The sequence below is a fragment of the Stegodyphus dumicola genome, chromosome 2, assembly GCF_044657685.1.
Source record: "Stegodyphus dumicola isolate Sdum_Otavi_A_Nest chromosome 2, ASM4465768v1".
NCBI classification, from domain to species: Eukaryota; Metazoa; Arthropoda; class Arachnida; order Araneae; family Eresidae; genus Stegodyphus; species Stegodyphus dumicola.
Window position 1 is genome coordinate 234642660 of NC_140769.1, and position 15298 is coordinate 234657957.

The following is a 15298-nucleotide window of genomic DNA, read 5'->3' on the forward strand; positions in this document are numbered from 1 at the left end:
TATTTTAATGATTAATGGTTTTATTTATTTATTTCTTCTTGTTCCTCTTTCCTGAGGGTCTACGGTAGAGCTCCGGCTCTCCTAATTTTAGAAATTAAGCCCTGGTTTTTTCATACTAACTACCGCTTTGTTTTAATTTAATTATTTATTTTTTTGGTTCAATGTACACTTCGTATTATATTGAATTAAACTAAGTATTTTAGTTTTTGACATTAGTAATCCCAACTTTATAATGGTATATCACATGTTTCATTTCAGCGTTCACTGAATTATCACATATTCATGAAAGTAAAAATCCAACCTCCTTAAGGCATTGACTACAATTCTTCAATACAACAAACAAAGAAATATGTTTAATTGTTCTACACTTTATTCAAAAAAATTTTAATTTATTCCAAGAATTCTGGAGATATGTAGGTCTGGATTCACATCTAATTCATCCCTTAATTTTAGACATTTATCTTGAGAAGAAAATCATAAACATTCTGTCATGAGTGAACTAACTAAGTGAGGATAGAATTTACGTAATACGATTACACATATATGTCTCCCACTGATGAAATATAAATGCACTTTCATTGTCCATTATTTTTATTTACTTATTAATTATCATTACTCTTATATTTCATATTGTTTCTCTTTTTCATGACTTCGGAAAATTTGTGAATTTTTTAATTTATTACTGTGTGATATTGGAATTTACTTCAACATTCCCAGTTTTCCTAGTAAAATTCATTTTGTTTTGTATTTATAATTAAAATTGCTTCATTTTGTCAATTGTTTAATTTTTATTCACATTTAACTTAATTCATTTATTAATTTTTTCTCCTTACACGTTTTGTGATTGTTAAATTGGTGCAAATGTGAAGAATTCATGTTATTAAAATATTTCTTTACAGCTAAATAAAATAAATAAATAACAGACAGATATTTATAAAAGGTAGAGAAGATGTAACTGAAAGAGTTTTGATTTCAGTTACAATTACGTGAAAAGAGTTATCTATCGGTTTGACAAAATGTTTTGAACAAAAAGATTAGGAATTAAATGTTCCTCAGGCTTCTAACAGATGGCGCCACAAGACGGTTTCACAAGATTTATTCTATTCTGTGACGTTCAATATTTTTCAATTCTAAAGTGCTGTAACAACAGGAATGACATGAAAATATCTATAAAAACATGCATCGTTTAAGCTAACGTATTATTTCTTTAAAGGCAACGCATTAAATTAAAAAATAAGTAAGTCGTGACGAAATGCAAAAATTAAGATACAAAATAAATTAATAATTTTAGAGGACAAATTGTAAGTAACCGGAAATTTAAGCTAAGGAAGCGTACCGTGTAACAATAATATTTTCCGAGTTTTGCCGTCATTTCTTCATCATTAAATTTCAAATCAAACAACTGATTTTGTTCATGTGATTTTATCAATATCTAAGTCTGCTCCAATTTCTTCAACGTTTTGGTTTAACTGGCGAGATTTGGGATAATTTCAGTATAATATTACGATAAATTTCATATTTTTGTTTATTCGTTAATTATTAAATAGAAACAAATAGCTAAAATTAGATAAAGGTGATTGTAAAATTGTTGCTTTTGTTGAAGAAGAACGAAGTTTTTCATCGTCACTGTAATTATTATTATTAATCCTTTTCGAGACGAATAGAAACGTATGAAAATATGCATTTATAAGTGTTAGAAGAACTGTCTTGCAGAAGAACTCTCTTGCAACAACATATTAACAAGTTCCTACTTGAGTGCTAGGATCTAGGATGACATGGCAATAACCACCCTCAAGTCTCAAAGTAAAAATTCATAAAATTATAAACATAGGTTATGTAATATTACTAAAGTTTATTATTTTAAATGGAATTTTTAAAACATTTTCTTATTTTTTTGTTAAACAAAGCAGTAATTTCCGTTTATCACAATGAATGCTGAAATGTTTTCCCCAAGTTTCCAGGTTACATTTCATTTCTTGCCCATCTTCACGCACTGGCCAGGGTCCAATATTGTCATAGCGTAACGTCATGTATAGAAACTATGTGGGACGCCATTTATAGAAACGAAATGAGACTTCTGACATTTGCTGTAATGGGTGAACTTCTAGAACTATTGAGTCGATGACTGAGATCTGCCTCGTTTTGATGACGTGCTGACATCTAACTCAGAAAATGCTAAACTTTCTGAGACTGACATAATGAATTATGAAAAATCCATTCGACTATCTGAACTACATTGGATCATATTATGCTGCCGAGAAGAATCTCTGCTAATAAAGTAAACCTCTACATACGAAGGTCCTCTACGTAAACGCTAGCAACAGAGCTGAAAGCTTTAATAACACGTCGAAGGAAGCTTCCTTGATGATGATGTTTTTTTTTTTTTTTTTTTTTTTTCCCCTATCTAAGTATAGAGATTTCTCGAACTAGTAAAGTAGAACGCATTGCCACTTAAGAAGCACTGCTCCCAGAATTCTTGCAATAAAATCGTGTATTTAAACTGAAATCTGCGGAAAATCAAATTGTAATTTCTTCTTTAATTTTATAGTATTCATATTTTTTAATCTTTTGAAAATCCTTTTTGTGGGTTTTTGAAATTTTAATTGTTAACGCTTCCATGTATTAGACTGTAAACTTAAGTTATCAGATTGAATTTTTTAAATACGCTGATCAGTATGAATTGAAATACCACTAAAAACTCTTGATAGTACGAGTGATATTTAAAGAACTTACTAAATAATATGATGAACTTATTAAATCACTAAACACATCAACAAAAAAATCTTATACATTTGGTTAAATCTATAAGCATTTTTATCATTATTCCATAGCATTTAAATGGACCACACCTATACAGTCACAAAATCTTTACAATGATTTCATTACCAATCTTTGTACAGTCAAAAGTCGTTAATTCGGACACCCATAATTCGGAATGATCTATAATCCGGACCTCAAAACTAAAAACTTTCTGCGCATGCGCCGCGTTGACACATGCGCATAGGCGTTTACGCGTGTGCGTTACGACGCCGCGACGGGCGCGTAATGAATTGGAAGTTGATCTGTCAGCACTATCCTTATCTTCAGCGCAGATGTTTTTATTTTATTTGGCTTATAATTCCTTACCAAATGTAGTATTTCATCTCGATATGCTCCGTCTTTGATATGATTTAAAACAAGTTCCTCGTCATTATAATTCGCTTCCGATATCGAAAAAAAGTGACAGAGTTTATTGAAAACGAAAAAATTTCGATTGACAAATTAGTCGGTATTCTCAACACAGCAATTATAGTACTTGAACAGCGGAACTTTGTAACTAAACAAGAAATTATGTCTGTTTAATAGAATTAAAGAGAAAGTATTATCACATGAAACGAAGCAACTTACATTGAAGGAAATGTTTAATAAAGTAAACAAATAAATATTAAGCTTTTTCTTTTTGCAAATTTTGATACCCTTTAGATCATAATTGTTCTTTATTTCATAAATTACGGTTTCATATTTTTAATTTTAGAATTTCTGCATGCCATCTTACGAGATTTAAACTGATGATCTATAATCCGGAAAAATCGATAATCCGGAATCGCCGAAGTCCCGACGAGTCCGGATTAACGACTTTTGACTGTACTTTGTATTTTGAAGCAATGCTCGAAAACTGTCATTAGTCACTTTTGTATTTACAACATACGTTACAGGAATAAAAAGAAATTCGTTGACGTAAGAACGATGAATTACATTTATGTTCTTTCGAAACGGTTTATAAAAAAAGCTTTGTTTTGCTTTGTGCAATTGAAAGTGACGAAACACACCAACGTCATTTGCTTAAAAATTTGGATGCGTTCATGAAGGATTTTGTAAGGAAAAGTGCCTCATTTTAACCACAATAATTACTGAACATCTATGAAAACACACAACAGACTGAAATCTGAGAGGTCAACAAAAGGTTTTTCAGTTTTCTTACCAATATGATAGCTTATGTTCAAACACTTATTATGACTTTGATTAGTATGACAATAATACTTTTCTTTACAATTATAAAGCGTTTTTTTAACTTACCTGATGACAGGTTTGGATTTTATGGTGTTTGTATAACTAATTATTCCCTCCGTGTAGAAATGATTGTCTGACTTACAAAACTTGTATAGGATTATGGAAATACAAAGGCCGAAGGGTGCTTTTGAATACGTTACCTTTCACATTTATAAAACAGAATTTGGTACTATTCGGTTTCGAGGGCCGTAAAAAATCGCCAAACTATTGTCGATGCCAATGCTGCCAAAAATAATTGCGGCAAGAAAGGAAGTATAATAGTAAATAACTATTTAAGATTGATGTTTTAATTTAGATGAAAGGTTAATTTCATATAATACTTTTTTATTATAATAATTTATATGAAAAAGGCTAAACATGACTGAATGGAAGCATAAGACTAAATAACTATTTCAGATCATTATTATAATTTATATAAAAATTGCTAAACATAACTGAATGGATGCCTACATCGCTATTTCGCTACCGACGTATCGCTAAAGCATAATTTCATCTCATTGGTTATTCAAACGTAATTTTCTATAATGAATGATACCTTTTCTTTGAAAATATTCTCGGTAAAATGCGGAATTGCTCACTTATTTGTTTGCCGCTTTTTACAAGGATAAAAGCAATTGGATTTTTGTCAATGTTCTTTTTTTTAAGTGAAAATAGGTCGATGTGCACATGGATACCAAGTATGTGCAATTCTTAAAAACGCGTCAAACAGTGGGTGATTCTGCACTTTACCCAAAATTCTATTGCCGACTTTTCGTCATGGGGAATTCCCAAATTGTTAAATCCATAGGATATTAAAAAATGATTTAAAATCAAAAAAGGATTTAAAAATTAAACTAGTATTTCAATGGCGTCTTAAAAAATATATAACTATATAAACTTACGCAATCTGAAATCAGCGCGTACGGTACGCGTTTGGCGCGCTATTAAATGGGCGCGTTTGCTAGATTTGGCGCTTTTGCGCATACATTTTCGCTGCAATTTTTTACGGTCCTCAAAACGGAATAGTACCCAGAATTTTTATACTAGATGTAGATTTATTTTTATCTTTTTTTATATAGATTATGAGGAAGAAATCAAAATTTAGTCTGCGAAAGCAAGGAAAGGATTAGGGAAATGTTGTTCTGCAGGAGTTAATGAGAAACTTTAAAAATGAAAATCCTAATCATACTATCGATAAAAAACATATGTAGCTATCGATAAAAAAAACATAATAAGGCCCAAATTGTTTTTAATATATGACAACCAGCCAAAGGCTGCTGTGACAGAGGAGAATCCCCTAATATAGAGAAAAAATAGAGACGTATAGTGGTCGCCAACGCAAAGAACGTGAAAAGATTTTGCAAAAAATCAGAAAAGTCCCAGTTCGCAAACATACCTCATTACAAAGCCTTGCTGCTGCAGTGGAAAAGTCACTAGCAATGATGCAGAAAATAAAGAAAAAAACTTATGTTAAAATCTGTTTTAAGCACCATAAAAACTAGAAACTCATGAAATAGATAGTGCTTCAATCTCAAAATATGCTCCCGGAATTTATTACTTCTGCCAAAGAATCCGTTAATGATCATGGAGCAATACACAATTTTTTTAATTAAACAGGATACAATATATGCAAAATCAAAGTTACATAAATACTTACTATACACATATAGTTGTATCGTACTTCATCTATCACACTTACGACTTGAAATTAGTGAGAGTGGAAAAAAAACTTTATTTCTTAAAATGGAGCAATCGTTTCAATTTCGATAATTTATGCATACAGGAGAAACATTTCGATGATCAGAGAATGTAATAATGGAATTCTGTCTTAAGATAAAGAATTAGACTTAAGGTGCAACATAGCTTTTAGGCTATAAAACGTTATTTTATCACAGGAAACATTTTTCTTGAAACAAGTTGTGATACGGTATGTTTAAGAATGATTTCGGAGTGAAGCAGTGTCTTAATTACCGAGAAATTCATCACTTTCAAACAGAAAAACTCCCAGCGCATAACATTATCTTAACAATGCAATGGTAGAACATACTCTTCAAGTAAAAAGCTATGAAAAGAACATTTAATTAAGTACTCGAGGAAAATTATTCATTGCAATTTCAATTCAAACACTTTATCTTGCACTTCAAACAGAGTAACTTCCACTACCTTTACCGCTCCTCTGATAAAGCTGGACTGAGTTCAAACGAAGCTGCAGTCAGCGATAAATATTTGATTATTTGTGCTGTTAATTACATTAAATATCTTAGTTAATTACTCGGTGCTACTTTGGTAGACGGTTGCACGGATATTTGGCGATTTACGTTGGCGCGATTTTTACAAACGTCAGCATTCTTGAAAAACGATGTTTTTACGCATAGTAAAGTATTCGAAACTTTAAAAAAAATAAATATCGTTAGAAGTAATTGATTAAATTTTTGTTGAAAATGTCGTTTTTTAAGATGGCAGGCAAGTGTAAATAAATACATTTATTATGAGTATAAAATACTAAAGTAAGGTTATTATTACTTCATATAGCAAAGAACAGAATAAAAACACCGCTATAAAAACATTGTGCCAACGTTTAATTAGATTAAAATTTTACTGAAATTGAATATCGAGTTAAAAACCATCATACCAACATTTAAAAGAATAAGAATATTATTAAATTCAAATACATTAAAATACATTATATAGAATATAATTAACATTAAAACATATGGACAATAATTATCTCAGCAATTTTTGAAAATAGTGTATTAATTTTTTTAACAAAAATTGAAGTATACAATTATAAAATAAAAGAAAAATATGTACTTACATTTTTTTAGTCATTTAACATGTTGTTTATTGATAAGTACCACAAAAAAAATCGGAATCATAATTTAGATAACATCTTTGAAGACATCTTTGAAGGAATTCGAAGATATGAATTAAATTTTAAAACGGCGAGGAAATGCACAAATTGTCAGTAACCAATCAGGGAGCTGATTACAGCTTGTTAATGCACAAATATTCTATAACCAATCAGAGAGCTTATTACATCACGCCTAGAATTAAAATTATTTAAAAATTCATACATAATAAAATCATTTTTGAAAAAAATTCAAAATTAAATTGTATTTTAATATTTAACAGCCATAAATAATGTTTAAAACATTAGATTGAATTTATACATATTAAAACCAATTACTTTTAAAGTAAGGTGACGTCATTGATTATATCAACCACAACATAAAATTTCATAAAATATGATAAACAATAAAATTTTTATTTCAAATAAAAATGCAAAATTAAATTGATTTTTAATATTTAGAAGCCATAAATAATATTTAAAACACGGAATTTATGCACAATAAAACACATTATTTTTTGAATAAAATGACAACAAAGTATCGGTTACCATAAATAACTTATCCAGCAATGGGTTTACCATAAGTTGTATTACTCGCCAAAAAATCGCCAAAATCCGTGCAACCGTCTACCAAAGTAGCACCAATTACTCTTTAATTAAATGTTAGATAATCTTAGGTATTCTCAGTTGTCTATTTTTTTTTCTTTTTTTAATCGCTGATTGAGGTTCATTATTAATTTGTTAATTAGAAAATAAATTTAAGAAAAACTGAAGATAAATTTCATAAGTAAAATACATATTAGATGATAATTAAGTAATACATTTAACAAATATTATACGCAGTTATATTGGATATTTAAGAGAGTTGTATTAAACGTAGAAAACTGATAGCGAAGATTTCTATGCTTTTTCTAAAGAAGGATATTAGTTATAGTTTAAAACTTTAACTTTTTATGAAACATAAAAATAATAAATATATTATGCAAGTTTTAAATTCTCATTACCTCTTTTAGCTTTGAATTGGTTGCAAAGTCCCGATATATAATACAATTAACATGCATGAAAACGTTTCACCATGAAAAGCTTACAATTTTCTTTTGTCATAGAATGGACTAAAAAAGCCATTAATACTTGCAGACAGTGAGAAACAAAACGAGTAAAGATTTATTGTTTTTAGCACACTCACATATGTTTATTTTGTATATAGAGAAAGAGACAGGCAGAGGAAACATGCGAGAGCCAGATATTAAAACCACATTTTCATATGCATTTGCTGATAAACATTCTTTTATATACGAGTAACATGAAATACCATTTTTTATCGTTATTTCGTTTCTTGCTCCTTAGTGATGTTATTGAGAAGCGAAGCAATAGAAAGTCTGATAATAACTTTCAAATATCAATATTTATTACACATCATATTTAAAATACTATTCTTTAATTTTACAAAAGTAATAAAATCTCGGTTATTTATGATACATGTAAGTTTTGATCTTTGCTAGTCCATAAAACTCTCTCGTGTAATTAAATTGTTATGCAGCCATAAATACTGTTTATTCAATAACTTTCTCCGCAAACGTTGAGAAGGAAAAAAAAAAAAATAATAACAAAAGCAAATGTTAAAATTACTTTTCTCTTTTCCCAAGAGCGCAAAGATGTTATTTTATTTAACTGCACTAATTGTGATTATTTTAAATTTGACATCAAAAAGCTTTAAGTATCTTTGCATTTCAACTTATTCAGCTGTATTATGGTCTCAAACAACAAACTACTCCCTTTGTTTAGATGGCTTATTAGGCAACTCTTGTGTTCAGAAACTTATTCTAATTGCTGCATTAATCGTTAAATTAAAACCACTACAATCCCAAAACCATTTAGCAATTTTCTTTTGTTACAATGTGTAACGATCTCATAAAAATTCAGAAACAACTAGTATATTGAAAAATATGGTTACATTTTATGATGAGCATTATTTTAAGAAGTATCTCTCTGAGTCTTTATACTTTACTTTTCTTCCTTCTTTTCCTAGATTTAATTAATTTTTTTTCAACTGTTAAAGAATTCAGCACCATATCAATAGTTAAAGCAACACTGGAATGAAATAATGTAATTAAAAAGTTAGGCGCAAGTAAACTTTACATTGACGTCAGTTCTGTAGAAGATTTCTGCATTTCGATGTATTTAATATAACGTCCAATTTCTGAAAATTTCTTATCGGTGAAAACTTCTTTGAATGAATGTGATGAAAACTTCTTTAAATTAATTCAGGTCATGTAAAAATAATCATAGCATATAAATCTCATATAATTTCATGGACCTCGCGTGAAATTCTCACTCTCTCTTCGCATTCAACTTCCAAAACGTCGAACTGCGCGCTTAGATTTTCTGAAATGGTATGGGATTGGTATTGGTAATGCAGAAGCGTGTTGTTACCGATGATAAAATTGAGGATTCCCAAATAGAATAATAGTATTCCTGTGAATATACATGACATAATATCTATCAACTACACAAAGGCAATATGAGGTAATTGCTAGTGTCGTTAAACCTTACAAGAACCGGATACAAAGATATAATCAACCAATCAGATTTAATGGAAGCGAAGATTCCCAGAAATATTTCTATTCCAGAAATATTTTAATTAAGGGCGGCTAACAGGTCTAATAGCGATTTAACTTTTGTTGTAACTATTTTGATTTTCTTCTCATATTTCGTGGATGCAATATCGGTCGCAGCCTTTGGGACACCCTGGTTGTATAGACGTAAGGCTTTTTTTAAAGCAGGATTGATGAAAAATGAGCAACGCCTTCGCCGAGAATCGAACCACGAGCCTCTGGAATACGCGCCCAGCATGCAGACCACTACACTACGAAGGCACGCTAAGAAGACGAGAGAAATACCTTACAGGGTAACGACTTTGTGCTGAGACAGTTAAATAATCGAGATGTTCAGCTTTTCTTGAAGAAAGTTTCATAAGCAAGTGCTTGGTTATTGAGGAGAAGAAACTATGTGATTCAATTTAAAATATGTTGAAATTAAGATGGTTTTTCATTGAGCAATTTTTAATGATTCAGTATATGACTTTTTCTAAATATTTTTTCGTAAAAATAATTTTTCACTTATTAAGTAGGAAACTAACTATTAATACAGATAGAAAATATATGTCAATCGAGATCTTTAACTGAAAATTGATATTTAAATTATGATTTGAATTTTTCATTTTATTTTTCGTAAGCAAATTCACTCTCCAACACTGCTCACATAAATTAAAAGTTTATAAGAATTTGAATTAATGTATTCTAGAATATGATTCATGCCTTTCTGTATCAATTGAGTTAATCGTATATTGTGAATACTCCTGAATCTTGTACTGCTACGCATTTACAGAATCATATAATATAAAATTCTAAAATAACCAACCAACCGATATTCAGTCAATAAATGTATCTCACTAAATTCTTGAAATCAACATTTTTCACCATTACTATCTGCTTCGTTTCTTCTTTCGTCTAAATAGCTAGAATGCATAACACACGTATCAAGCTTTACACATTCATAACCTTTGTTTTACAGATCTTGGTCTGGGTTCAAAATCTCGACTTAGTACATAAAAGATACCTCTTTTTTGAAAGGGAAAACAGAAGAAGTGTCTTTTAGGAAAAATAATATGTGCTTCGTCGCCAGCGTGATTTTACTCTCCTAAATGTCAAAACGCGGATAAAAGGAAAAATTTATTAGATTTTTTACTCTTTTATTTCTTTGGGAAAATGTGTTATCAGAAGGAAGAGATTTCTTCCAAAAAGGGAGATTTTTGAGAAACGTGTCTGTAAATTTATTTACCGTCACTGGCAACTTGGCAAGGAAATCGTTTCAGCCACATAAATATCTTCACAAGTATTTCTATAAAAGAGGCTTTTAAAGATTCCCCATTGCGACATAAACATTCTCATAGCCAACAAAGCATGAACAAGTAAGTCTTTTATAGCAAAAGAATTTGTAAAACATCTTTGCATGAAAGAAATGGAAGGAAAGAAATGACATATTTTAGTAAAATATTCAATAGAAATAAAAAAAAAAAAATGCGTCATAATCCTATATTTATCAACCTATTGGGAGCTTTCTTTCAAAACAATTAGTCCATATATATTTAAAAAAAAACGTTATAAGTGTTAATCTTATTATAAAATGCATTGTATATGAGAATGCAGTTTAAAAGCCATAAAGATTGGAAAAAGTATCCGTTGTGGCCAGCACATAACCTTCCGCCAATTCCAGGTTTAAGTAAAGTATCATTTCCGGTTGATCGTTTTTAAACAAAATCTGATTTGTTCCATTAAATGAAAAGATAAACAATACAGAATTTTGGATTATATTTTATTAGGTATAATGAGGTATAATTTAACTTGTAATTGTGAGGTATAATTTGTATTAACTGGCCATGCGTTAAGAGTCTTTTTCTAAATTTATATCCCTGTAATTAAATGTTTGTCCCTTTATTTATTTTTATTGCACTGTAATAGCATATAATTTAATTAATTTTTACTAAGAATTATGCTTTCATAAAGTATCTCAACATATGATAAAACAAAGAGTCTGTCTGTCTGTGTGTGTGTGTCTTTCGTTCGCGCTGCGCGTAAGCTAATAGACCCACGGCTACGAAATTTGGTACATAGGTGCATCTAGATAAGAGCCAGTGCATCTCGAAGCGAGGTTTTCGAAATTCGAATTAGAATTCTTTTTTATTTTATGTTTTGTGACGAAATCGAGTCATTTTGAGACACAATGAGCTGTAGGAAAGCGAGATTTTACTCTACGCACTCCATTTTCACATCGTCATGAAACGTACGCACTTAGCTATTTTACGAACTTAAAATAAATTTCGTGTTTCAATAAATTGATTAAATACGAATTTATTTAACAAAGGGAGCTTAACACCTTTTCAACGGGATTTTTTCTAAAAAAGTTTATGTTTAAAAATGTACAGTTTATTTTTCTTTGATTTTTGGACACGTTACACTTTTATCCTTGCGAATGCTTTTACAAAAAGAATTTTGGAAAAATGATAATATTTAAAAAAAAAAAAAAAATTAAATGAAACTTCCGAGTACACTTCTCGCATCTCACATCTTTAAAAATGTGATTTTGGCAACAATTTTCCTTTCTTATTGTTGTTGATAGATTTTTGATGAAATTGCATCATTTTGAATAGTGTCATTCTTTTAGAAATAAGGGTTTGCAACAATTTTTCATCGTATCCCTTATGTCACTGTTTTTAAGAGATTGGAATATTTGATTGTGATGTTTTTATATATATAATACATTTTTATTGATGTTTTTCATAAAGTTGTTCTGCAGAGTAAAATTGTGCGCGGAATTTTTTGTTTTTTGAGTTTCTTTCATGTTATTTTTTGCTCATTTTACTGTTTGTAAGGTATTGAAAAGTTTTGCATGATTTTTTTTCTTCAACGGAAAGTTGGTTAATTTTTTTATTAAAATAATTAAGCTATATTCCTTAATACAAATATTATTTCACTGTAATTTTTGGTGCTACTTTGTTAGACAGTTGCACGGATTTTGGCGATTTTTCTTAGTAAATGTATTTATTTACATTTGCCAGCCATCTTAAAAAACAACGTTTTCAACAAAAAAATTAATCTATTATTTTTAACGATATTTATTTTTTTAAAGTTTCTAATACTTTACTACATGCGTAAAATACGCAAAAACAGCATTTTTCAAGATGGCTGATGACTGTAAAAAACGTGCCAAAAATTGCGCCAATGTAAATCGCCAAAAATCCGTGCAACCGTCTACCAAAGTAAGCACCTAATTTTTTTCTCTTGAAAATATAAGATAAAATATCATTAATTATACTTTGCTTTTCAGAATTTTTTGTTTTTTTGTATTCTTTTATGTTATTTATTGCCCATTTCACTTTTTTTAAGATATTGAAAACTTTTGAGTGATTTTTTTAGGAAACAAAGTTCTTAACCTCCTTTATACCATTTCATTTCTTAAGATTTTGCAAAGGGAAGTTGATTAATTTATTTATTAAGATAATTAATATTTGTATTAAGGAATATTGCTCATTTCATTGCAATTTTGTTATACGTAATAACTTTTTTATGAAGTTTTTCTGCTGAGTAAAATTCTACTCAGTTTTTAAATTTAACGTTTGGTGTTCCCTTCAGCCATTTTTCCAGTACATTTAAAAGCCAGACGAAGGCTGGATGTGAATCACACACGCATATTCACAAAGCCTACAGACCATTTCTCTAAGGTCTGCTCTCATTGGTGAAACATCTGCTTGGCGGTCATATTTGGAATGGCGAGTTATCGCCCTGTAGGCGTGGTGATTAACGCTGAACAAACGGAAACAGCATTTATTTCATTCAATATTTTTTTGAGTTTATGAATGTTACTGATATTATTAATAGTTTATTTGTATTCGAATTTAAACTTTTAAAAGTACGTAATTGTTTTACAAGAAAAAGGTGTTTACATGGAGATAGCATATGCACTTTTTCGTCATTTCTGTTAGAAAGAGCCTGTTGTGTAAATTTCCATAGCGCATTAATTTATACAAATAAAGGAATATTAAAAAAATAAACCAAATGAAAACATTCAGTAAACATTTAAGGGCGTCGGATACCTATTCTTTTTTACCTAAATTATGAAAAGTAAGTATAACTAAAAGTATATTTTATTACATTATGCGCTATTTCTATTGAAACGCTTTTCGGGATCTTGGATCGTAATCTTGCTACTGGTACCTACTACAAAGAGTACAAACCAGTAAATAAAAATAAGAAAAATTAACAAAAATAGAGAAAACAAAGTCGTTTAATTTTTAACACCGCAACCCAAACAAATAATGACGAAGCCATTCAATAAAGTTAACATAAAATTCAATCCGTGTAGAGCACAGTTTATGAAAGCTACGAGCAGGGATAAAACCGGCGATCAAGAAGTCTGAGAACTTTCTCCGCGCTCGTTACCACTGCGCTGCGGATTCTCCAGGGAGCTACGTACAATTTTTGGTACACCACGCTTAAATACAAATTCCAAAGGCGATGAACCAAAAGTCGCCAAGCACTAGGTTCTGTAACCCTACGTTTCCTGTTTTAACCAATCGGAGACAGCAGAAGCAGAAACAGCAGAAGAAACGGTCTGTAGGCTTTGTGAATAAGCATCACACACTGGATGCGGATAACACACAGCTTCGCTGCTAGTTTAAAATAAGATTTTTGAAACAAATACCATATTTTGGCTGTCTTCTGTGTTGTTTCTAAAGTAACAATAAAACTAAATTCATTTAGATCTGCACGTATACCAATAAATAACGCTACTTCAACTGCAATAATGTTTTATGGCTTAAATGTGCAAAAATGTGTTGTGGTTTACATAGGCAATAATTTGTTACGGTTTATATATGCAATAATATGTTATGTTGATTACTGCAAAACTGTTATATGCTTCAAGTAAATTACGACTTCCGGAGTGTCCATTAAAAACTCCTGTGTGTTTCCTGTACCACTTCCGGATACCCAATTTTACCCAAAATGCTATCAAGTCTTTACATGAATGCAGAAAGCTTAAATACGGAAAATATAAATTTTTGGAATTCTGATATAAGAGTTATCGTGGGGGAAAAAATCCTCATAGGCATACACCACATAGAGAGATCTTTGTAAAAATAGTACAAATGTTTGTTGTGATTCTAACTCGTGTTTATTCACAGAAAATTGACTGTCGAGGTTTTGGACATAAAATTACCTCCTTTACCTAAATATAGTTGGCAATGGTACAAAAGTATTTTAACCTTCTCCCAAGAACATTAAATGAAATAAGTTCCATGCAGCTAATTTTTTAATAATTAATAGCAAACAAATGAATGTCTGTAAAATCTTGATTTCAGTTTGTTATGAAACTTTAACACGTAAAGGAATAAGATTTGGATTGTCCATTGTTATCTCTTAATTTGCTGCTCGTCTGAGTGAGTCAAGTCTCAGTTGCTCTCATGCGCACAAGGGTTGGAGCTAAAGCCTCAATTTTAGGATTTCTGTATCATATTATTATACCTCATAATAAAATTTTATTCTTAGGAAAGAAAAAAAAAAAGACGACAACACTTCTGGGCCTTGAAAGTATACTATTCCTGAAATCACAGATTATCTTAATCACGCTTTGATGGAAGATATATGATCATTACATATATGTTCGACACTGTATGAAATTAATTATATACTCCAAATTGCGTAATAGATTATTATGGATAGCTTAGATATTCTTAGCTACATCATTTGCATCAATGGCGGTTACCTTCCGTGCAAGTGAAAAATAATTTAAGAAGTCTGAGGATGACGCAGGTTGCACAATATATTGGTTTAGACCAACAGTGGGACAGCTTGCGTGACCAGC